This window comes from Lynx canadensis, chromosome B1 (genome assembly GCF_007474595.2).
Source record: "Lynx canadensis isolate LIC74 chromosome B1, mLynCan4.pri.v2, whole genome shotgun sequence".
In the NCBI taxonomy this organism is placed as follows: domain Eukaryota; kingdom Metazoa; phylum Chordata; class Mammalia; order Carnivora; family Felidae; genus Lynx; species Lynx canadensis.
In genome coordinates this window covers 30061093-30087378 of record NC_044306.2, presented here as the reverse complement: position 1 = coordinate 30087378, position 26286 = coordinate 30061093, and the positions used below count along the sequence as shown (strand labels likewise).

Below are 26286 nucleotides of genomic sequence, written 5' to 3'. Positions count from 1 at the left end.
TGTTAATAGGTACATAAACCAAAAGGTGCCTTCACTACAAAAAGATATAACGTAGCTATTTAAAACAAAACAAAACACTCACTGCTCACTGCAAAACTATAAAAGGCAAACTTCATGAGGGGAAAAACAGAAACAGCCACAAGTACAGATTAGTCACCGCTACCATTTTCTAAGTGTCCTTCTAGAAGCAATCTTTGTTGTTGTTTTTTTGTTTGTTTGTTTTTGTGCTACTTGCAAATATTTGCAAAGAAAGGTAATTTTTATCATGTCACATGTATGGAGACACAATACATAGAGAAACAACACATGAACTCCTCCCTTCTTTGCTGTTTTTGGTTTTCTTGACGTCCCTATAATCCTAGTTTTATCTACAAACTGCCAAGTGCCCAAGTCCACACTAGAGAAGCAGATATTATGAGAACCTGTGAAGCACAAGATCTTATCCAAAAAATTGTTTCAAATTCTGTTTGATCACAAAAACTCCAAACTATACAAATAATAGGCTCACTTTTTCTTGGACAGCTCTACAGTTGGCTGGACGGTTGCTTTTTCAGTCCTATCAATCCCTTTGGGAATTCAAGATACTATCTTGCTTTTCTTGGCTGCAGCACTCGCTCTTGGAAAACATCTGGGCCACAAGGCACATGTTGTGTTTAAGATTATGGTGTGACGACCCCAGGAGGCTGACTAGAGCCTAGACAATACAAGAACAAATGTGATGCCGAGTAATTCAACATTTCAAATGCCTAATAGATGAACCAGCAACAAACTGTGGTCAGGAGTAGAATGAAAACAGGAACAAGAATGCACAGAGAACCCAACTGGCCCAACAGTGGAGAGAATATTTATTTATCTTTATTAATTAGCAATCTAAAGCAGCAACTGTTTTAATAACTTCATAGGTAAGTGAAATCATTGTTGAAAAGCTGTCACTCTTCATTACACGGGGTCTTCTGGGGCTTGGAAAAAGATTTTCTGGGAGTTTTACCAGGGAGTGAAATTCCTTGCCTATATAGATTTGAGATTCATTCCATAGTTCAAAAACAAACATTTTTTTGTGCATTCACTGCACACGGGGTCAGGATTGGGCAGGGGGAGGCACACAGGTGATGATTAAAAATAATAAGTGGTAATGATAACAGGATTTATGTCTTAGAGAGTTTATTGTCTGATAAGAAAAGTAAGGCAAATTAAAAACTAAGATCTTTATAAAAGCAGCTTTTAGCAAATCCTTGTAGCTGGGAATAAAGGCAGTTTTATCCCATGCTTTGAAATATGGGTATAATGTTAATTATTGGAAACTGGTTGTAGGGCAAAGCCTTCTAGATGGGGTGAGTGGTGTAGGTGAGAAAAGCCACAACATATTTGGAAATTATAACGAATACTGAAGGGCCACATATCTTAGCCCATAGTTGTAAATTTTCTTTTTTTAAAAACGTCTGTTTTTTTAATTTTTTATTTTTTGAGAGAGAGAGAGAGAGCACACGTGCACAAGTTGGGGAGGGGTAGAGAGAGAGAGAGAGAGAGAGAGAGGGAGACAGAGGATCTGAAGCAGGCTCTGTACTGACAGCTGAGAGGTCGATGCGGGGCCTGGACTGAACTGTGAGATCATGACCTGAGCCAAAGTCAGACACTTAACCAACTGAGCCATCCAGGCGCCCCATGAGATGTAAATTTTCGATGTATTTTAATGACAATCCTTTCTTTTCTTTTTCTTTCATTAAAAATATCAGTAGCCTGATGCCTTGTTTTTGTGTCTCATGGTTTTCTCTTCTATATACCATCAAAGCTAATTCCTATTTTCTTGGTAAGATCTAGCCAGGATGTTAGGGACGCCCACTCCTCTTCTCCTGCTGCAGCTACGACACTTCCCTATGGATCTTTGCCCACAGGCCCGAGTATGCTACAGCGAGCGCATGCTCACACGTAGCTCAGAGAATAATAGAAGGAAGCGATGGGAGATAGAGAAAGATTCTGTTTTGGGGGGCGGTGCTTGCTATGTGCCAGATACTGTCAAAGTGCTTTACATGTAATAACTCATCTAAACTTTACCACTCTATGATTCAAGTGCTATTTTTGTCCCCATCTTACGGATGAGGAAACTGAGGCCTCCGAACATTACAACTGTCTGGGGCCACATAGCCAACAAAGAAGTAGAGGCACATACCAAACCGAGGCAGTTTGTGTTCAGCCTGTGCCCTTAAATACTTCACTACGCTATGCCTGATCAAGACGAATCAGGGAGAATGGTAGCATAAATCATGTAAAAATACAATTTCTGAAAGCAATGCCAGCTCTCCTCCTCCCCAAAATACCTGGAATGAATTCTTTTCAAAATAATGTCTTTCATTCACACGTTTTGATCGTGAAAGTCCAGCACAATTACTGCTATTGTACAAAAGGCTAATTTGTATTCCTGAGTACCCCGAGCTGCAGGCTGCCGATCGCAAGGATGATTTCAAATTTAGCAATTTGCTCCATCTTTCATCAGAAAAGTTTGTGGCTCGGACCTAGTGAGGTCCTCATGACTGTCACGTAAGAAGCAATAACCATTCCGAGATGAATTGCGATGGTCTCTCCAGGCACTCAGAAGATTACAATCGCTGCTAATGGTTCTGAGCCTCTTGGCTTCCACTAGTAATGGATCATCTGTCTAGTTTGACAACCTCCTTAATAGTGCTTCCTCCTCACAGTGTGTTGAGGCTCATGCTCAGCTTTGCTAGTCCCATCTGTGGCTTCCGGTTTTTCCTTTGTTCTTTTTCCTTTCAGAATAACTTCAACTGACTTCAGACGATAGTGCTCTATTACACCTTTCAATGTGCATACCCACTTCTGCCTCCGTCCACCCCTGCATCTATTCATCCCTCCATCCATCATCTATCTGCCCACTTTCCTCTTAAAATAGCTTGTCTGAAATTCTCACAGATGATGCCAGAATAATCTTGTTTCACTCCTCACTGAGATGTTGTTAACAATGATGTATTGTAGATATTACCGATTCTTTGTAGTGTCTCTTGTCTCCTTTCCGAGGCTGATGATCCATATCATCTTTTCTATTTTATTAATAAAGACTGGTATGCTGAAGATGGTTGCGTGTTGTTGACGTATAGATCAGGATTTTTAAAAGAAATATCAATAGTCCCAAGACGCCTGAGTCCAGTATTCATTCAAGGGTAAAATCATGAAGAATTTAGCAGCTGGCACCACACGGGTCCTTTGCATCTAGATTCAGACACTGGGTTAATACAGCTCTGTTCCTAACTTCAGTGGTAACTGGCTATATACTCCCCGTCCTCTGTGGTATCACTATATCATTAATACCAAACACTCTGTCTCATGCACCACTCTGAACCTAGCCCGTAAATGGAGCACACTGTCCTCCACCTCCTATGAGTCATCGTTGGCCGCTCCCAAGCACAGAGCTGGTCTGGCTTCACAGTCTCTGGGGCTCTCTCATTTAGACCTTCCTCAGTGCGTTACCAGAGAGCTGGCCACGCATCTCTCAGGACAGCTGTGTTACTCACCTTAGAGAATCAGAGGATCTTAGTGGAAAGCAGGTATCCAGGTTTATATCGCCTTCCCTCAGCCCTTTCTGTCTTTTAACCGTTTCCAGGCGAGTGTGCCACAGGCAATCCTGTGCCTGAGTAAGGGTTTCTTACATCTTCTGAGTCACTCTAAACCTGCAGATTTTCATATACACCATCACTTCCTTTGGCCATTGCTTGTTGCTCTGACTCAGCTCATTTTAGTGTGGGCCCCAAAATCTCATTTAGCTGTCATTTTGGAAAATAGATTCTTGTTTCTGGATTTCCTCAATTTTTTCTTTCATGTGTCATCCCTAATGTAATATAGAAAAAAAAATCATTTCCTTTTTTTTTCCTTGCCTCTTGGTTTGTTTCTAAGTTCAGACTCATTGCTTTCAACATTCTAATATAAGTTAGGTATATCATTTGTAATCCTAGGTCGTCCCCCCCCCACCCCCACCCCATATGTTTTCACTCCTTAAGGAAAGAAACAGAAAGGAGTCATATCGGTAACTTGGACCTGTCACAGTCGGGGAGAGAGCACTAACCAGAAGTATAAAAACAGGGAGGTTTACCCGGCTAGTCTGAATCCTGGAAAAAAATATTTAAGACAGCAATTATAATGATAAAAAACACTATATCCTTCTTTTTTATGCTATGATTTTATAATAAATCTTTTTTGGAGAGAAGACATCAAGGTTACAGAGAAAGTTACCGATTTCTAAAATTTAAAATTTAAACCTATAAATTAGGCATCAGGGGTGCCTGGGTGGCTCAGTCGGTTAAGTGTCTGACTTCGGCTGGGGTCATGATCTCGTGGTTCGTGAGTTCGAGCCCTGCACTGTCAGTGCAGAGCCTGCTTGGGATTCTCTTTCCTAGTTCTCTGCCCCTCCCCCACTTGCTCTCTCTCAAAATAAATAAATAAACTTAAAAAAAATTAGACATCAGACAGGGTCAAATCCTTACGCTGAGTGACTCATTTTTTTTCAGTTTGTTGATTTACCAAATTTGATTTCTGTAGGAGTATCCCTATATTTCCTCAAATGTCATTTCTATCACATCCCTTTTGGAGGAGACCTTCCTCATACACCATTCTAAAACTGGTTCCGAAATTCAGCACATTTTTCTCCAGTCCTATGAGTCATCAACTGGGGGTGCTATGAAGCAGAAAGATTTCAATGTTCTTTGTAGAAATTTTTCTCTTATTATTTTCAAGCTGAAAAGTAGCGTGGAGATGCTGGAGACCAGTCATTGGCAAACTGTATCTACAGCCCACGAGTAACATATTTAATTGTTTTCAGAAGCAGTTCTCCATGGAGGATGAGGGAGTCGAAATCTTAGACGTCTGGGAGCCAAAAGCAGAATCTGCATGCGGCGAAGGTGGAGGTGCAGGTAGAGACGTGGACGGAAAGGTGTTTCGCTGGGTCTGAAAAGCCCCCCCAACCCAAGATCCTGACAAGACTTCACAGCAGATAAAGACATCGCTCTCTTCCTCTCTGGTTGAGAATCACTGACTTAGACCAAGTCCCTACAAAAGAATAAATTCTAGCACGACAAGGCAGTGACTCCCATAAAGTGCTTAAACAGTCTTAGTGGCAGAGCTGAGATACGAATGCAGGCTTACTGACCTAGCCAAATGATTTTTTTCTCTAAAACCCTGCTGTTAGTGTGTCCAGGTGTCAAAATTTTTAGTACTGAAGAATTTGGAATCGGGAAATCGCTCAAAATCTATGTAATTCCTGCTTTATAGTTCTATTCCTTGCGGTGATGGAAATGTTCTACACTTGACGAAATCAACATCAATATCCTGCATGGGGAACATGGCAAGGAATAAATGGGATCTTTCTGTATTATTTCTTACAACTGTATGTAGATCCACAAGTATCTCAAAACAAAACTTAACTTCAATAAAAACTGTAGTTACTTAGCAATTGGATTCAACTCAGACTAGAGTCTGTGTCTGTTTTTTTCTGAAAAGGTCAGTAGTGTCAAAACTGCCCCAAATTTATACCACCTACCTAGTTAGCTCTCTGCTCTCATAATTTACTGGATATTTCACAATAAAATGTTCAAATTGATGAGAGTAGTCAAAAGAAAAATCAATGTTGAGAATCAATGTTGAGAATAACGCGACCTGCTCAAATCTGAGACTATCAAGAAGGTTCTCCCCAAACATATTTGAAGAAAATGTTAATTATCAAAAAGTGGTGTTTTAGGATCATTTCCTCAAAAAATACCTCTCATTCCTTTCTTAATAATAGAAAAATATATAAAGAAAGCAAGCAGAATAAAAAAAAGCAAGATGAAGATACCTCAGTTCCATTAAAATGTAAGTCATTTATCCATACAAGTAACTTACCAGTACAAATGAAAAGGTTAGCTCTCCTAAAATACCTCACTCAAGACTCTGCTTAAAAGTGGAATACCTCTTGAGAAAGCAAAAAGAAAATCATGTTATTTTGATGAGACAGATTAAAGGCACAAACTGCAGACACCAAATATTCTCTGAAATAAAACAATTCTTTGATTGTGAGTAACATTTAAGGAGAGGTAAGTATAGGCATGAGAAAAATTTTAAAAAAATGTTATGCATCTTCTGGTTTGTTCCTTTTGTCCCCCTGACCTGGGGATTCTAGAATTCATTTTCACTCATGAAGTAAATTAGAAGAGCCCCAGGATTTGAAAAAGGAATGCAGACCGAATTCCTGGCTACAGCACACGGTAAGTCCACAGGAGACACGAATGCTATCTGCACTCAAATATCAAAATGTAGTAGCATTTCACCAGCGTAAAGTACAAAGGTGACAGAAGAGACTGGTCAGAGGAAGTCTTTCCTCCTAACCCTGCAGAGTGAGGAGCATTGGAAGACGTCCCTGTGTAGGAAGGAGGGGAAACATTAGGATGAATTAGAATGAGGTGACCCTTCTCTTGGGGGCATTGCAGGCTCCAATAAAACACAGACTGCAGAATATCCAGTCTGAATATCTATTGTGAATGAGCAAATGGGACCCTATTTTTGTCTTCATGAAATCAACTCTGCCTAAAAGTACGTTCAGCTTGTTTGACGGTTCCTCACTTTCCACCTCTTTTGTTCCAGAGACTGCAAAGTGAAGGCCAATTTGCATTTTTACAGTCAATTTCCAAAACTGACACTGAATCCTTCTGCAAAGGCTTTTCTTAAATTGCGCTGGTCTGTGGTGCGGAGACCCCCTGACAGTTCTGTAGCCTGCATTCCCTTGCTTTATGGCAACTTGGATCAACATAAGCCCTGAATACTGTCAACTGATATGACACACTAAAACAAGAGTAAATAAACATGAAAACGACTCTGCTGGCTCCTGGTCATAAACGCAGAAATGGTGAGGTTCTCAAGTTTGCCCGCACTTAACAACAATATGTTTCTTCGTGGAACGGATCCAAAAATTTGAAGCTAATCTTAAAAAGTCAGAATTCTTGCATGCATAAACAAAAGCTAAAGCCTTTAACCAACAGATGTAAATTAAAGTTGCCTGCTTGAACTGGCTGTGATAATATTTATTATTATAAAGATAAAAGGTTAAATATAAATTACACTAAAAGTATAGCTGACATTGCCATTTTTTCTTTTCGTTCCAGAGTTTATGAATTTCCCTCGATATTTGTCAAGATACGTGCTTTCTAAATCAGTTTAGATAAGGTGTTTATTCTAAGGTTTAAGTTTTTATTCTAAACTCAGTTACTGACTTACTTGGAAATTGACTGTAAAATTGACAAAGGAGAGTTTCTTAAAGAAGAACAGTTATGTTTTGCTACATAAATTTCATATAAATTACAGACAACAGTTTTCATGTCCACAAGCCTTACCATTAACTATTTATTATTCTAATATTTTGTACACAGAAAAATAAAAACAGTATACACCCGGGAAACACTACGTGCTGCCTTCTCCATGACAAGTGTCAGAGATACTCCAAGTGGCCAAGGGGATTTCCCTATAGTTCTGTAGCATGTGAGATTTTACTTCTAAAAAAGAACTTTTCAGAAAATATATCCTGAAAAGTAAAAGCAGGGAGAAGCATGTATTACAACACTAACGGTATGCTACAGGAATATTTTCCTCACGACTAAGTTTGAATAAACTTACTATATCTTTTAGGCATCATAAAATCTCTTTTTAGTCCTGTCGTGTTGAAAACTATGCGTCGTAAAACTATACCTTGAAAAACAAAATTCCAATACAGTGACTACAACTCTTACTTTGCCCAAACTTAAGGGAAAAAAAAAAACCCACCTTATTCTGAGAGGAACTGAAATAAAATGAACACCCAATTACCATAATTTTTAACACAAGGTATAACAGGTATTTGCTCCCATTATAATACTAAAAATATGGAAGCAAAACAAAGCTTACAAGACTCCTATTTTGGGTATTTTTCTTTTGGTTTATTCATTAGTAGTTAGTCTAATATTTCCATAAGAACTCTATGTCCAAAGTAAGTAGGTATTCAGAGAAAGAAACAAAAACAAAAACAAAAACAACCCACACCACTGGCAAGCTTCTAGAGAAACTGTGGATTTAAAAGTAGGTTATTGTAATTCAGGACTCCTCACTCTTGTATATGCTAAAGTGCTTTGTGAATCTTCAGGAATGTAAAACCAACTCCCACCTAACTCTGCCCATGACAAGACACCCCCCTCACCACCCCCACTCCTGCCCTTCATTCATTTTCTGTAGTAACATCCACTGAATGGCACTGAATTCATTTTTTGAAATCTTTAGATCACAAAATTGCTACTAACTAATGAGGATATTCTGCATTTGGTTGTAATTTTTCATTTGATTCCTCAAATTCATGTTCTGCATTAAATATTTACTACTTGCCCAAATTCAGGACTCAAGGTTGGCTACAGAACATGAGAACCAGAATGAAAACAACAGTGGACTTGAGGGCACAGAACAGCTGAGGGCGAGGTCCTTCCTTCCACTAACAGGCTCCTGTGGCTCCGAGGAAGGCTTTTAATCTCTACAGACAGCAGTTTTCTCATTTAATACAAGGCAGTTAGGCTAAAAATCTCTGTGGCTCTTTCCCATGTAATTCTTGTAATAGCAAAGAGCATATAGATGTTCCCAAGGAGGTATTTATTTATCCAGTCAATGCCTGGCAGTGACTTAATCAGTAGGTGTAGACCGGTAGCTTTTCCATATTACCTAGATTTCTCTGCCAGTATAGAAGTGTCACCAATAGGATGTTCGAAGGCAATAAAGGATAATTCAGTTTCAGAATAAATCATTTCTATAGGTAGTGTTTTTAAAAACAAACCAGTTCTTGACTGGCGCCTGGTGAAAACCTAGGTTTCTTATCCATTTTCACAGCAAGATTACTTTATAATTCTCAACAATATGGATCATACGTGTTTATACATTTTTTTTTCCTGAGAAGCATAATGGTCACAGTGTCACACAAGTGTTATAAAAAAAAAAAGTGGCATTTTTTTTTTCACATTACAAATCAATTCTTTTCTTAAATACACAAGAATATTTCAAGTCTAGGTGCTTGGATTGAACACACAATCACATGTAATAAGGAAAAATAGTTACTCAGAGCGTAGTATCACTAGTCAGTTATACAGTAAAAGGATAACTAGCTGATAAGTAATAAAAGAGAAAAAGGAGAAAAGTTAATTGCTATAAATCTGTGTGACTTTCATTCATTTGACTCACTGAGATCAGGATCTGTGTGTATGATTCTAGATAGAAATTAAACCGGCAAAGGCTATTATAAATTCAGAGGACTCAGTGTCCAACAAATCAATGGATATAACCTGTTAAAACAAGTTGAAAATGAACTGAAAAGCAAAAAAGGTTACTTTTCGGAAGATTAAAAAAAAAGCGGATGATGGGCATTAAGGAGGGCACTTTCTGGGATGAGCACTGGGTGTCATATGTAAGAAATGAATCACTGGGTTCTACTCCTGAAGCCAAGACTACACTGTATGTTAACTAACTTGAATTTAAATTAAAAAAAAAAAAAGTGGAGACAAGTAAAACAATGGTTCAGATATTAATGTGATAGAGAGATAAAAACATATCTGCTGCTAGAGTGTGCTTAAATTAGGTATTGCTGCTATTACCGAAAATAATAGCAGTGTATCTGCTATTAATCTCTGGACATAAATACAGTATGACCTGTCAACGCCTGGAGGAAGTATATCTTTTTGTTATGTTGGCATGATAGGTAATTATGATGTTTTTTATATTTAAAACTTTTTAAAAAACACATTGTGAATTCGTAAAAAAAAATGAGAGAGAGAGATACATAAAGAGAGAGAGAGAGAGAGAGAGCAGGACACTCAATAACGTGGCCATCTGCCGACAACAGACTACTTCAGGACAGCCATCTGACCATGGCTCTCCCTACTCTGAATTCTGTTTACGATGTCAATGCCACAGGTCAAAAGGTAGTAAATGGAAGGCAGAAGAACTCGAGACATTTTGGCACATCATCAAATGCTTCCAGTTACTAACTGGGGCTTCAGGAATTCAGTTCAGTTGAATGTACTATGGTCTTAGTTCTTTATTTAGCATGATTGGAAAGAACCTAGAGATGGTTACAAACAAATCATTTAAAATAAGTTCTTATGGATATTAATGCACTGAATTTTTTTTTTCCTGAAAAGAGACAGTAAGTGGAGAACGACTAAGAGCAAGCATATGAAAAACAGTAAACTGCCCATTTAAATGAGAAAGAACTAAAACATAAAGTTCTTCTACCTAGTAGAATGGAGTACAGTATGCAAGTTCGAAGTTCAACATTCTCCTTTGGAGAAGATATATTTATATTTATACTCTCTAAGTATATAATTCTTATACATCCTGTCCAGTTAATCCTAATAGGCTGAATGCACCAATCTCTCCTGCTAAATATAACATCACAGTGCCTCTGATGCTTACCCAGTCAAGTTCAGATTCTTCAACCTAGCATTTCAAGTCCTTTCCAATGAGACCCAAACTATGACTGCAGTCTTACCTGCCTCTCTCTCCCTACATGTGTTCTTTGCTTGAAATGACCTATGATCCTGCCACATGGAAAGCTGATGGCAGACGTTTCTACCTCCGAAACTTGAATGCTTTTCCTCCTCCTCACTGCTTTTTCCTTTTCAAAACCGTACTGTGCACTCAAGGTCTCCCTTGATTTGTCTCACCAGATATGATACTCTGTGTGCAGAACATTCATTTTTCTCTCTCTTTCTCTTCCCAAACTGAACTGTAAAGTTGTGAACTACTGAACTACACTGCATTGCATAGAGAACTACAAAGAACTAACTGCTAAGTCCTCTGTGTTCTCTTAAGTCATCTGAAGTGTCTACATCTCTTTCAGCACATGAAGGCGAAATTTTATTATCTTTCCTTGGATTTTTCTGTAACAGCCTAATGTTACAGAGCAGAGGGGCTCTGGAAGGGGACTGCTTGGAATCTACTACTTACTAGTTTGGGTAAATCTCTCTCCTCAACTAAAACAGTAACAGGTTAGTAATAGAACCTAAGTCCTTGGGTGGTTATGAGGATCCGATTGGATGAGAACCCTTGGGATTGGGCTGATACATAAATAAACAAGCAGGTGAGATTTATTAAACTGAAAAACTACCTCAAAATAATTTAAGTGTCAAAAGCTCACTTGTTATACATGGTTTAGGTTCAGGTAATCCCTGACTATTTGAGCACTTTATGCTCACATGTGTACTTGTGTTGCAATGGCAAACTTAATACGTATATACTAAATGATGAATGTACTGCACTTAAGCAAGCTAACAGTATGTTCAATTTGGAAGAAAAAGGGCACAACTAAAACAAATGCATAAAAATTATGGAAGTGTATTATAGAATATAGCTTTAAATAGTGAGGCGCAATGGTGGTTTTCAGATGTCTCCTTCTTTGAGATAGAAGTCTACTGTTTGACTTGCCTAGGTTCAGCTTTTAGATCCCTCTTTATATGAATATAGAGTACCACACATTTGTATTTACTGGCCCACCACTAGGGGCCAAACAGGATGCTAGCCTGGATTTCTTCCAGGCTTGTTATACAATTTGACTAAGTAAAACAGATTATACTCATCAGTGTTCTCAGTGCTTGTATTCCTGATGGTAATGTGAAGATAGATGAATATAAAAAACGTGTTTTTTCCCTAATATGTAAACAACTAAGACACAGATAAGTAAAGTACTGAAAATTAGATTTAAAAAATTATTTTTAATTAGTGTTTTTTATTTATTTTTGAGAAAGAGAGAGAGAGACAGAGTGTGAGCAGGGGAAGGGCAGAGAGAGAGGCACAGAATCTGAAGCAGGCTCCAGGCTCCAAGCTGACAGCACAGGGCCCGACGTGGGGCTCGAACTCAGGAACCGTGAGATTGTGGCCTGAGCCGAAGTCGATGTTTAACCAACTGAGCCACCCAGGAGCCCCGAAAATTAGATTTTTAAGTTACAGTTTTGAAACTAAATATTTATCAGTATTGCTTAAGGCACATGAATGGGCTTCTTTGTAGATAAAAAGAGCATAATTTCCTAAGATTCCACATCACCTACTATTTAATGTAATTCTTGTAAAAAAGAATTACATTAGTGTTGCTTATTTTATTTTTATTAATTTTTTTGATGTTTATTTATTGTTGAATGAAAGAGAGAGGCAGAGAGAGAGAGGGAGACGCAGAATCTAAAGCAGGCTTTTAGCTGTCAGCACAGAGCCCAACTCAGGGCTCAAACCCATGAACCATGAGATCATGACCTGAGCTAAAGTCAGATGCTTAACTGACTGAGCCACCCAGGTGCCCCTTATTTTGCTTATTTTAAAGGCAAAGCTTTCTATTACTTGTCACTCACAACACATTTTATCTATAATCAATTTTTTCCCAAAATGTAAAATATGACAAATTTTATTTCATCTGATCACAATTTTCATTAATATAAATACTCCTGAAATACAGTACCTCCCAATAGTAGGTCCTCCCTATATAGATATCAAATTCGTATCTACTCTGCACACGTTTATACTGTTTATCTCTTTTTACACTGAGGATTCGATATATTAAACATTTATTTCCTGACAAATATTTTGGGATGTCTTTAAAGTCCCCTCCATATCTGCATAACGGACTTTAATAAATGGGTCACTGTTTTCGTGTCATAGAAACTGCAGTCATTATGTATACTTACTCTCAGGTGGTTAGTTTTTATAAATATCCTGCATCTGCATGAATCACAGCATTCATATGACAACAATACACCAAGAGCTAATTATTATGAAACTTTGTATACAAATATTTTTCAAGAAGCTGGGAAAGTCTTTTTTGTTTTGTTTTGCTGAATAATTAATGCATCCCTGTATAGATTAAAAGGTGGTAGCATAAATATATTCTTCATATAGGTCTATGCTACTTTACTGTACTTTATATATAATATTAGCATTTTATTGTCTTCAGTTCCCAGTTAATACGTAAAACAATGTGATGCAACACATAGGAAAAGATGGAAGAGAAGGAGTGGACACAGTGAATTAGGGGTACTATAGGATTTCTTAAGGGACAGCCACGTCACTGTGCCTTTAAAAATAAAAAAGTTTAATGGTGACCCAAGGGAACAGATAACAGAGCCTTCTGCCTAACTGCAGCATGTATTCTGATTTCCTTATCTAAACATACCAGCACTGGTTGTATTTTTAAAAAATGTTTAATTATTTATTTTGAGAGAGATTGAGAGAGAGAGAAAGAGAGAGAGAATCTCAAGCAGGCTCCATACTGTCAGTGCAAAGCCCAATGCAGTTTGAACTCATGAACCATGAGATCATGATCTGAGCCAAAATCGAAAGTCAGACACTTAACCAACTGAGCCACCCAGGCGTCCCGGCACTGACTGAATTTTAATTTGATCACTTCCTTCCCAAAGCAATTTTGTATAAAATCTACTGTGCAGATTACTAGAAAACCCTCATCAGTATCCATGACAAGACTAACATAGTCTTAGTTTGTACTGCTGATTCCTACTCTCCTCCTTGAAAGGAGGGGATCTTCCAAGTAGCTGTGTCGGTCAGAATTATTTAATACAGAGTAATGGAAAGAATGGGCTTTGCAATTAGATCTGATTTTCCATCTTTGGCTTCATCATTTATTAACATTGTGTTCTCATACTTGTTATGTAACATCTCGGATCTTTGAGTTTCCCATCACTAGAATAAGGATAAGAAATGCCGTATCTTTTATTGTACTATTTTGAAAAGTAGAAAATACATAGGTAATTGATTTATTTATTAAAAACACTAGATGCTAGGCATATGAAGATATATAAAAGGCAGATTCTATCCTCCTATAGAAGCTTGTAGTCTAGTACAGGTTTATCAGCACTATAGTGCTGATAATAGTGAGGTTTATCAGCACTATAATAAATTTTGTTACAAGGCACATTGGCGGTAAAAAGAAAGTAATGGCAAATTCTTCCTGGGGGGCAAATATCAGGAAAGATTTCAGAGAAAGTTATCTTTAGCTATCTTCACAAAGATTCAGTCCTGTGATCAATAAAGGGTTACCACTGTTGTCATGTTAACATGACATCTGTCTCCATTAAGCAAAATCCTTGATCTCAGTCATTAATGGCTAAATCTACATGTTCATAGAAATCATGTTCTCAAAGGGGCCAATTAAATGATGTCTTGCAAAGTGGATTCATTTGAATTACTTTGTGCAGTAAAAGCTGTGTATGTAGGGTGATCCACTCGTGCCACCTGTCTGGGACTTTCATGGTTTTACCACTAAAAGTCCAGCATCTCCAGCAACCCCTCAGTCCCAATTTTAACATGGAAAATCCCTGTGCTGGAAACTCCCTCAGTCCTAGGCAAACAGGAACAACTCATCACTCTAGATCTATGGTAATGGTTAATATGGCTTAAATGAGTGGAGTTATCATTCCACCCACAGTGCATTCATGTTGAAATGTGGAACTGGAGATCATTTCTACTCAACCAACCATCAGACACATTCATAATAACCTGTTACTAAGGATGTGGTATGATGTTAGACCCTATACCAAATTCAACTCTTTACCTTCATATTTAAATGTAACCAAAGGTAAAACTGAAGGATTAACAAAAAGGTGAAATGTCACAGTTTCATTTACAACATGACAGAGATCCTCAATGTCCAAAATAATATAATATTTTATTATTTTGAAAGCAATCAAATTTTCTTTATTTCTAACCAATGAGAGAGGAGTAAGGTAATAAGGATAGTTAGCTCACAGGAGCAAACATACTTACAAATTCATTAGCAAAAATCCCCTTCATTCTCATCAAAATGAGCGTGTCTCCATTCAGGAATACTCTGAACTTATTATTTTGCTCTCAAGGAAGTGAATATATGAGACCAGAGAAACAGCTTAGGGTTACAATTTAGCCACGGCTCACTACATGTTGAATTAAAGCCATGTTAACTGCCTTGACCCCTCAGCTTCTTAAAAAATAAATACCCGATCATTCTGGTAACAAATGACCAGTCAAATGAATTCTGAATAGTAGTGTGGTATCTTATAATGTAGAGCAACTTTATATTATACTACAATGGCAGGAAGGGGAGGGGACTACATTTGATCTGTTCCCATATTAGGATAAAAAATTAAAGGGGCTTTTTTGAGGGAGCTAAATACTTAATTCTTCTGAGAAAGACAACCAAATTTATCATGCTCAGAGGATTACTGAGCAATAAAAGAATGGTATGGACCTCTTTCCAATTTTGAAAAGTTGTATTTCATTTATAACATTAAAACTATAATCTAGAGAATAAACAGGTACTATATATTGTTAAGAGTTAACTAAACCCTTAATCAATACATTTAAATTATTGGCATTTATAGTTCTGGAATTCTAGAAACTATGATGGGTGCAGAACATTGCATCTTTTATGTACAAAAATAAGTATGAAAAGACAAATTAGTCTTCCTTTAGCGATAACAGATAGCTTATAATCTAATAAAGATATTTGTTTTTTACTTTTCTATGCCATTTTCTTCCTTATATTTTTCAATTTTCATCCTACTCAAGCAGTTGTTGGTGTATAATGGCCAACTTTTACCCAGCTTAATTCACCAATCAATTTACACTTTTTAATCCTGTACTTTTAAAATTATGCAAAAATCTCTTGCAATACAGAGATTTAAAAGATACCAGAGATTCAGCATGTAACTTTGCACTAGTCCATTTGCTGCATGTGACAATCACTTCCAAATAAAGTAATGAAAATGGTTATCTACTTCTTATCCCCACCGGTAAAGTAATATTAATTAATTTCACCAAAGCCTGGAAGTCTAATTTAACCTCCTTTATTCTTATGTTAATTGCTTTGAAGAAAGTGATACAATTGATTTCGACAGGAGCTTATTTCAAAAGCCTTGTATATAATGAGAGTATTTCTGAGCTCATTAAAGCTGACCATCATATAAAGCCAGGGATGAGTACTTTAAAGAACTATTAATTGGACTCAAACAGAGTAAGAAAGTCTACACCAGTCATTTAAAACAATGCCAAGAGAAAAAAAAAAAATCTGCTGAATGTAGGCTGTAAGACTAATAGCAAAAATAGTTACTGCTGATAGCAATCTTAGACCACAGGTGACATTTACGTTATTATTGTTTCTGCTTCCTAAGCCCTAAGCACATTCTCTGCTCTCCCCCCACCTCACCCTTTTTAAGTAGTCTCTTTGAGATCAGTGACTTAGAACATTAGCTGAAAAAAATCCCATGAGATTTTCAAGATGTACTGTTGTGAAATGTAAATGTATACTCCACTTGACTTGAAAACAATTTAAACGTAATTTAATCTATAGTTTTTTTTTAATGACCAACATCTCAATAAACAATATACATGATTTACCAACATAGGAGATAAAGTAGTATTTGTTTATATTTATCTATAATATAATGTGATCAATGCAGAAAAGATCAAGAATTTAGAAGGTGTTTGTAAACAGAATCTACGCTGAAAAGATAAGGTGACAGCAAAAGACACAAAATCTGCCTTTCTTACTGACAGGTGTGACTAGGTAGAGTCAAAGAGGAAAAGATTTTTTCATTAGGGGGAAAAAGTTTTGGTCAGTGTTAAAAATGTGCCTATATTAACTTCCTAAGAGTAATTACAGGGTTTGCAGTGAATTTGGGGGAGAAGCTGATACATTCTGCTTTCAGTTACATGGTCTCAATGGTCTATGAGGCAAGTGGAATATACTTGAATATGCTTGAGGCAAGGGAATATGCATATTTTCTCTCTGGGAGAAATTCCAGAGAATATAAATGATTGAATGAAGATTTTGAAGGAATTAAATATTTTAATGATCATCTGAAGTCTTCATGCTGCAGAGAAATGGTGAGGTTGAACATATTCCTCAAACTATCTAATTTAATTATATGGGTGACCCTTGAACAACATGGATTTTAACTGCATGAGTCCACTAACACAAAAAATTTTTTTTTGATAAATACAGTACAGTATTGCAAATGTATTTTCCTTATGATTTTCTTAACATTCTCTTTTTTCTAGCTTATTTGGTTGCAAGAATACAGTATATAATACATATAACATACAAAATATGTGTCAATCAACTGTTTATGTTATTTTAAGGCTTCCAGCCAACAGTAGGCTATTAGCAGTTAAGCTTTTGGGGAGTCAAAAATAGTATGTGGATTTTAGACTGCATGGGGTCAGCACCCCAAACCCCGTGTTGTTAAAGTATGACCAAAAAGAGAAGCTAGGCAATTTTGGAAAGAGTAAGATTAAATATTTACTAACATTTTTCAAAATTACTCACCTTTGGAAGAGAGTATGATCAATGAACAGCAAACGTTAAAGATTTGGCACATATTACAAATATAATTCAGTTTCTCTCCATATTATTCAAGTAAACAGAAAGCCATTCATTAAAAAAAATCATTTCTTGAGAATCTAGTACTTGCAAAGCACTATGGATGACGAAAAGATAAGACTAAGTCCCTGCTTTTTACAGAACTTGAAGTAGAGTTACGACCTAAGACTTGTACACTGAAAACTACAAGACATTAATAAAAGATAAAAGAGGACACAAATAATTAGAATGATAATCCATGCTCATGGATTGGAAAAATTAATATTGTTAAGAGGTCCATACTACCCAAAGGAATATATAGATTCAATGCAATTGCTATCAAAATTCCAATGGCATTTTCCATAGAAACAGAATAACTCTAAAATTTGTATGGAACCACCAAAGATAGCCAAAGCAATCCTGAGGAAGAAGAAAAAAAACTGGGGGCATCATGCTCTCTGATTTCAAGCTACATTACAAAGCTATAGTAATCAAAACAATATAGTGTTAGCATAAACACACACACACACACAGAGTAATGGAACAGAGTGGACAGGTCAGAAATAAACCCATGCATCTATGGTCAATAAACTTATGACAAAGGAACCAAAGGAAAAGGACAGTCTCTTCAATAATGGCACTAGAAAACTGGGCAGCCACATCCGAAAGAATGAAACTGTCTTACACTGTCTTAGACCATACACAAAAATTAACTCAAAATGTATTAAAGACTTAAAGGTAACACCTGAAACCCTAAAACTCCCACAAGAAACATAGGCAGTAAACTCCTTGACACTGGTCTTGGCAGTGGTTTTCTGACTCTGACACCAAAAACAAAAGCAACAAAAGCAAAAATAAACAAAAGTCTGGAGGATGGGATTCTAGAACCTACTCTCAAGTCTATACTGCAGAACCAGGCTGTCAAAGGTGCTGCTTAATCCTGCCATGATCAGGAAGCTGCTCATCAAATCAGAACATACATCTATTTTACATCTATAAATATAGAACCACCTCAGTCGGAGCTGCTATATTCACAGTTACTGGTTCCAGAACAGCATCACCGTGCTCCAATCAGGAAAACCCATGTGCAAAATCAGAAAGCTGCCACTACAGCTCCAGGATCCCACCTTTTCTACTATCAGGAAGGCATTTCTGCTAAATCAGCAGGTCTCGGAAATACAGGTTGGCTCCAGAACCGTAACATATTTGCTATAATCCACAATGATAAAATACATGCCCAATATCGCATTTATCTGAGTTCCATTTTCAAGTCTCACTGCAATTGCATCTGATGTGGAACCTGAATCACACTTGGATCACCAGCTATAATGGGCTTGAAGAAATTGTTTTAGCTTTCTACTCTCCACAGGAAAAGGAAGTCACACTAGGATAAAACTGGAACAGACATTCTGAGCCAAAACTCCATTAGACTGCATTAGACTCACTCTTACTTCTCCATGTTCATCTCTGAAAATACCAAACATTTTTCTTTATTGTTATAAAGTAGATTGTAGATTTGGTTCATCGTTGATCACAGCCCCAAAGTCTAGAACATTCCTACTGTAAATAAGTACTTAATAAATTAAACACTACTCAATGAAAAAAAACCAAACATTTCTTGAGAATCTAGCACTTACAAAGCCTACAGATGATGAGGAGATAAGGAAGATCAAGTGTCTAGAGTCAAGGAGACAATATTAGTAATTAAAGTAATTAATTTAAGTAATATAAAGTGACTTGACCATGCCCAGTTGGATAGACTGACATCAACAAGGGCCCAAATCCCATACTTATATTTTGTTTCCCTTCAGTTGCTGTAAATGGAAGACATTAGGGATGAACTGGAGCAAAGTCAACTGTTCACACTGCTGCTGTTCTTCCTGCCAGAACCACATGACAGTAACAAATTATGATACTGACTGCTCATACTAGACATTCCTCAGGCACACAGAACAAGTCGAGAACAGGGTGGTGGTATAAGCCAATATATGCATATTTGATAAAACCATAGCTAATATTGATTAAATGTCAGCCATTGTTAAAGTTGACAAAATCTCAGGCACATATATCACCTCACTTCACCCTTACAAGAGAACTATATCAATTTCAGCAGTGAGAGAAAAAAATGAAAATGGCAAAATTTAAGTAGATGAGTGATTGCCAAAGGACGCAGGGCCAGTAAATGGGAGAGTTGAGAGTAAAACGGAGATTTGTAAGCTTCTATTATATTGAGCAATTTAGAGCTTAACTGTGAGAAAGGCAACTCAAATGACAGTAGGTTTGCCACAGAGAGGAGCCAGTGGAGAGCAAAATGTTCTACAACCCCACCTAGTGAAGTAAACAAAGCCTCATTAGGGTCAACATATGGCCATGTTGTGTCCATGTTGTGGTTCATGATGGCTGACTTATCAGAAACAAGTTCCCAGGTGTCTTTCTCTTGGACTTTTCCCAAACCAATGAGGTCATCCGATAGAAAGAACCGGAGCCACCAACTTTTATATCACCATCAGATGATACCAATTAAGTGGTCATTAAAACACCAGAATGAGACAGATGGGTCTGACTATTGCAATACTGACCTTCACAGCCCCACTCATCTATTATGACTGTTAAAATGATAACAATAATTGCTATTATTATTAACTTAATTAACTATTACTACTGTCATGCTTCCAGGTATATAACCCAAACGAGTGAGTGAAAAGAGTTGGCAAAGTATGCAAATATTCCTGATTTTCTCGGTGTGTAGTCAATTGAAAAGAGAATGACTAGAAGTCCCTTTATATTTGGTAAGTTCAATGAAGTCCAGATTAACATGATAAACTCTTGAGTATTTGACAAACAAGAGAATTCTTATTTAATTTAATGAAATAATTAATAAGCTACCGTATTTTATCCATCATATATTTGCCCTCATTAAAAGCTGTAATTGCCTTTACTGTAATTGCCTTTAGTGTAACATTTCTCTTTCTCTCCCCAACAACTTCCCCCATACACCCACACAAAGCAGGCAATCCCTCCTCTCTATTCTCTCTTCTCAAGCACTTAAAATAGTTTTGGAATATGGCTGATGGTCAATAAAAGGCAGAGATGAAAAATTCAGACAGTTTAAATTTGAATTACATATCTCACTTAAGAATCCCCTGACTACAACCAGGATATCTCTATCTCTCGACAGGTAAACTACCCTCATTCAAATCTGAGCAGTAAGTATTTCTCAGACAAAAAAGGAGTTGTATGAAAGATCCGATTGTCAAAGGCTTGAGTACATCCATAAAAGTCATTCTCTCAATTAATGTGTAAAGGGTGTTAATTAAAATTCACTTCTGATTTAAAAAAATCTTGTGCAAAAAACTAGATGTAATATACTATGGAAGAAGTGTTCTTCTTCCATAGAAGAACAAAAACAAACAAAACAAAACAAAACAAAAAAACCCCAAAACAAAACAAACAAAAAAACCCCCAAAACCAGAAAAATAAAAAATAAACAAAACCCACCATGAAATACTGTGAATTCAAAACTCTCAATAAAAAATACAGCTTGGAAAAATAGACCTACCCTATGACCCAGCAATAGCACTGCTAGGAATTTATCCAAGGGATACAGGAGTACTGATGCATAGGGGCACTTGTACCCCAATGTTCATAGCAGCACTCTCAACAATAGCCAAATTATGGAAAGAGCCTAAATGTCCATCAACTGATGAATGGATAAAGAAATTGTGGTTTATATACACAATGGAATACTATGTGGCAATGAGAAAAAATGAAATATGGCCCTTTGTAGCAACGTGGATGGAACTGGAGAGTGTAATGCTAAGTGAAATAAGCCATACAGAGAAAGACAGATACCATATGGTTTCACTCTTATGTGGATCCTGAGAAACTTAACAGGAACCCATGGGGGAGGGGAAGGAAAAAAAAAAAAAAGAGGTTAGAGTGGGAGAGAGCCAAAGCATAAGAGACTGTTAAAAACTGAGAACAAACTGAGGGTTGATGGGGGGTGGGAGGGAGGGGAGGGTGGGTGATGAGTATTGAGGAGGGCACCTTTTGGGATGAGCACTGGGTGTTGTATGGAAACCAATTTGTCAATAAATTTCATAAAAAAAAAAAATAAATAAAAAAAATAAATAAACAAACAAATAAACTTTAAAAAAAAAATACAGCTTGGTTGGTGGGTGACTGAGGAACACTAGAGAGTAATTTTCCACCAGAACATAAGTGGACATGGCCTTGCTCTTTTTAGGGACAGTGACAGAAATGGTACCATACTGTTATAGAGTATCCAACTCAGTATTGCAAAAGCCATTATTTCCTCGTTGCATTTTTTGTGCACTGTCACTCTCACTTTTTTCCTGTTGACATCTCATAGAATAACCAATCTGACTGCTCTATTACTATCATCTATATCTGTTTGGTCCACAGATTATGATTGACAAGTACCTCACTGGAGCAGATACAGCATTGGATTGGGAAACAGACTTGGGCTCAAGCAGGGTAAGTCACCGTCTCCTAGTGAGGCCAAGGGCAAGCCACTCAACATCTCAGTCTTAGTTTCCTTACCTTCAAAACACCAGGGGGGAGGGGCAGAGAACAGTTTAAACTGCGAGACACTATTAGTAACTCCTGTAGTTCTAAAAAATGGAAGTAAAATCGTCACCACTTCAAAAACTGTATTTGTTGTGAATGAAACAAGAAGGGACCAGTACCACATTCAGACACTTGGCCTTGCCTGGGTCTTTCTGGCATTTAATGCTTGGCTGTTGTATCAGTGGCTCTAAGAGGACCATCAGGCAGGTTGTTATGGTCTGAGTGAAAGCGTCCCAAACCTTTTTCAGTTGCCATGTGCCAATGTAATGGAGAAGCTTTAAAACAGCACGTTAATAATCACTGCTGTCATTCCTTGTCTATCAATTTCCTTGAAAGTTCTCTAAAATTGCACACTGACCGAAAGGGAGTCAATGCTCATGGTGAGGAGAGATGTGGGTGAAAATTTTCATGAGCTTCCTAGCATGAGTAATGAATTTCACTTATGCTTCCTTGGATTTATTAAACATCACTTTTTACTTTCTGCACATGTCTTGGACTTTGAATGATTACCAGTTTGTTTAATGAAATCACATTTGATAGCACTGGTAACCCCTTGCATGTCAAAACCATAATTTCTCGGTTAAAAAAATATAAAACTGGGCACCCGGGTGGCTCAGTGCTTAAGCATCTGACTTCGGCTCAGGTCATGATCTCATGGTTTGTGAGTTCGAGTCCCACATCGGGTGAACTGGAGCCCTGCTTCTCTCTCTCTCCTCCTCTCTCTCTCTCTCTCTGCCCCTTGCTCACTTGAGCCCTCTCTCAAAAATAAATAAACAAACAAATAAAACTAAACTGCATTCATAAAACAAACATGCATACAAAATTATATTTAGTTCTTCTAAGATACTTGTACATACAGGGTTAAAAATAGGGACAAATAGGGGCGCCTGGGTGGCGCAGTCGGTTAAGCGTCCGACTTCAGCCAGGTCACGATCTCGCGGTCCGTGAGTTCGAGCCCCGCGTCGGGCTCTGGGCTGATGGCTCAGAGCCTGGAGCCTGTTTCCGATTCTGTGTCTCCTTCTCTCTCTGCCCCTCCCCCGTTCATGCTCTGTCTCTCTCTGTCCCAAAAATAAATAAACGTTGAAAAAAAAAATTTAAAAAAAAAAAAATAGGGACAAATAATAGAAGCTTCCATAGAAATACTTTTGGTTCTAGTATATTCCTGTAAAGTTGGAGTCAGACATGGGTACAATACATTAAAAGGACTTAAAATTGCTTTATTCAATTTTCATCATGATACACTGAATTTCAGCATCATAAAAGGCTTGCTATTGCATTTTTTCCATCCATATAAAGAACCTTACATTTGTAAGTGAAAAGTTTCATTTGCACCCTTATGGCAGTGGACAAAGAACATTCAGCTCAAGTGTCATTCTGGTGCAGTGTCAAATAACCTCAATTTTGAAACAGGATACTTCCAGTTCACTGCCTGATTCATGGGTCCTTAGAAATGATGCAGAGAAATGCAAAGGGTTTTCATAGAGCAGTCACAAACCCACTGCTGCAGTCAACTGACAGAAAGTGCTTCTCCTGGAGGTATCTGACTTACCGTCTTTCGAAAGGGATGGACCGGACCACATGAGAGAAAATACAGGACTGAATAGCTTTTTAAAAATCCATTTTCCACCGTCAAAGAGCCATAATTTAAGCTTACAACTTGCTATTTATTCTTCTAACCCGTCAAAAGAAAATACAGGACTTGTAAACATAGTAGACAGTGATTTGTAAAACATAACCATTTTTTAATTATTTGTTATGTGCTCTCGTCCATCGTACAAGTATCATTTAATCTATTCAACTGTTGATAAACTAGAAGACTTTAGAACATCAGATTCTATTATAACTCTACTTAAAGAGGTCTTACCTGATAAACCGACAAACTCTATCTATCCCCTCTTAACAACAGTGCCACATCTATATAATAATTAATTTAATTGAAAACTTTATGAAGTTTTGAAAGGGATTTTACTTAACAGAGTAAGATTCATGATCAAACCACATACACTAGATGGGGTGGTATCTGCTCAGTTTGCTGAAATCATTTGGCTGCTTTAAAATAATCTGCTTTGTGGTCTGACACTAAGCCATTTAAATAAAAGATATGTTTGGGGTTTGTTATTTGTTTTAATTATACGTGTAAATACTATGGTCATATTGGGTGCCTATTCATAAACATAACTCAATTCTGACATTTAAGTTCAGCGAGAAGAATTTGCACATTCTTGTTTTATAAAGCAAATAATTACTTTATCATTTGAGGCTAATTAAAAAAGGGGGAAAAAAGAGCTCTTTCAATCCACAGCTTATAAAGAGGGGGTGACATGGGCATCAGGAATACTTGGATGCTTTGCCAGATCTCTTCTCTAGCTTCTCTGGGCTAACTACCTCAGAGAGCATAATAATCGTAATTACAATAATCATATTAATGGCTGTTATTATGGTTATTATTTGAATGAGAATAACAGAAAAGTGGTGCTGTGAAGGTCAATATTGCAAGACGCTTTTTGATGTTCAGATGAAAGACAATATGTAAGTGAAGTATACATGTTTTTCATAAAAAATGCACTATGCATATGTAAATTAATCTTTTGGCTACATAAATATCCATTCTATAATACAGTGCAACTTATTTAACCAATAAGTGGTGAACATTTGGATTTATTTACGGAGTGCTGCTGTTATAAACAGTAACATAAATGTGGACTAGTTGGTTTGAAGGAGAATTTGGGGATTCCGGGGTTGCCAGTATCTTTCATGTGAGATATTCTCACAGTGAAGGAAGACACAGAGAATAGCAGACTGATGAGATCAATATTAAGAAAGGGTGTTTTAAGTAGTGAATAAAAAATGTTTGATGATGAAAAAAAAGTAGAAGATGAAAATCACATATTGGATATTGGAAGAGGGTCAGAAAGAATGATTCTGGTTTCAAGGCAAGCAGAGCAGGGGCTGGTTCAGAAGGAAAATGTCAAGACATCTCCACGAAGGACAATTTGGTACCAAAAGGGCATTTGGAAAAGTAAAATGGTAGCCAATCTTTTCTTTCACTTCAAGTGTATATGATGACTTTCTAATCATATAAACATGCTTAAGTCATACTAGTTTGCTTTTTATTGCATTAACTAACCAAATTGTTGCTTAATTGAAAGCGCTTTTTTTATTGAGAGATTTTAGAAAGTCCATCTTAAAACACTCATTCTTTAGGAATCTATAAAATGTTGAAAGTATTAGTGTCTGCTTTCAGAAATTTTTTATATTTAATCAAAACAGAAAAAAGATATTAAGAAACTGGTTATGTGTGTATGCTACTTAACATTTCTAAGCATTTTAAGATGAAAATCATCTTGATTATGAAAACGGCTATATTCCATAGATGCCATTTGAACTTTAATGAATTAAGGCAAGATTTTCCTTATAGTGTAGATTAAAAATTATCCCCAGGAAAGCCCTCATTTGTTATGAAGGCTCTCTGATGCAAGGTACCTGGAACAAAGAAGTCCCTAATCAAATCAGCCTTTGCATTTCCGGATAAGGCCCCATGCATCAATCTTGCTAAGAAGTAGAAAGAATCCTAAAACAGAGTTCTTTGTAACATGATGAGGATGAACAGAGGAACAGGAATGGGAAAGCCCAGTAGTCCCTGGTCACTGAGCTCTCTTCCAAAATCCACTAGTCAAAACAGCTAACCTCGAGCCATTCCAAGCTGATTTTTCTTTTTAATTTACTTAAGAAGAATGCAGCCTAGAAACAAAGCCCAACGCACAGAGTGGTCATGAGAGAAGGAGCAATAATTAAATAACAAGACATCTCTGGGAAGACAACTCTGAGTGCGTTGTCACTGCTAGTCTCCCCAGCTGCCCCAGTTTCTGGGGCTAACACGGAAAGCCTAGCTTGGCTGCTCTCCTCTTGTGCCCTGCATGATCTGATGCCAACCACGGAACCTCTGTGGGCCCCACCCTCTCATGGCTGAAACAGCTTTGGCCAGGGTTCACTTCCTCCGCAAATGCTCCCCGGGCCCTCTCTATATGCTACAAAGGTAACAGATGTCAAAGTACTTCAATATTTTTAAGATGTTACCCATGTAATTAAAATATTTTTTCAATGTCCTTTTTGTTTGTTTGTTTGAGAGAGAGAGACAGAGTGTGAGTGAGGGAGGGGCAGAGAGAGAGGGAAGATAGAATCTGAACCAGGCCCCAGGTTCTGAGCTGTCAGCACAGACCCTGATGCAGGGCTCGAACTCACAAACCCTGAGATCATGACCTGAGCCCAAGTCGGCCGCTCAACCGACTGAGCCACCCAGGCACCCCCAAGATGTCACC

General features: G+C 37.4%; 1 protein-coding gene across 9 annotated transcripts in view; it reads right to left on the bottom strand.

Moving 5' to 3' along the window:
* NRG1 (neuregulin 1) overlaps window positions 1-26286 on the bottom strand; it is a 1119525-nt gene that overhangs the window by 72216 nt on the left and 1021023 nt on the right. Inside the window, exon 1 of one of the 9 annotated variants that reach the window (XM_030312324.1) lies at window positions 3525-3578. The exons of the other annotated variants lie outside the window; for them this stretch is intronic. The gene's annotated coding sequence lies outside the window, so the exon portion shown is untranslated. Of the gene's footprint in view, window positions 1-3524; window positions 3579-26286 lie in introns of those variants that run through there. 9 annotated transcript variants of the gene reach the window in all.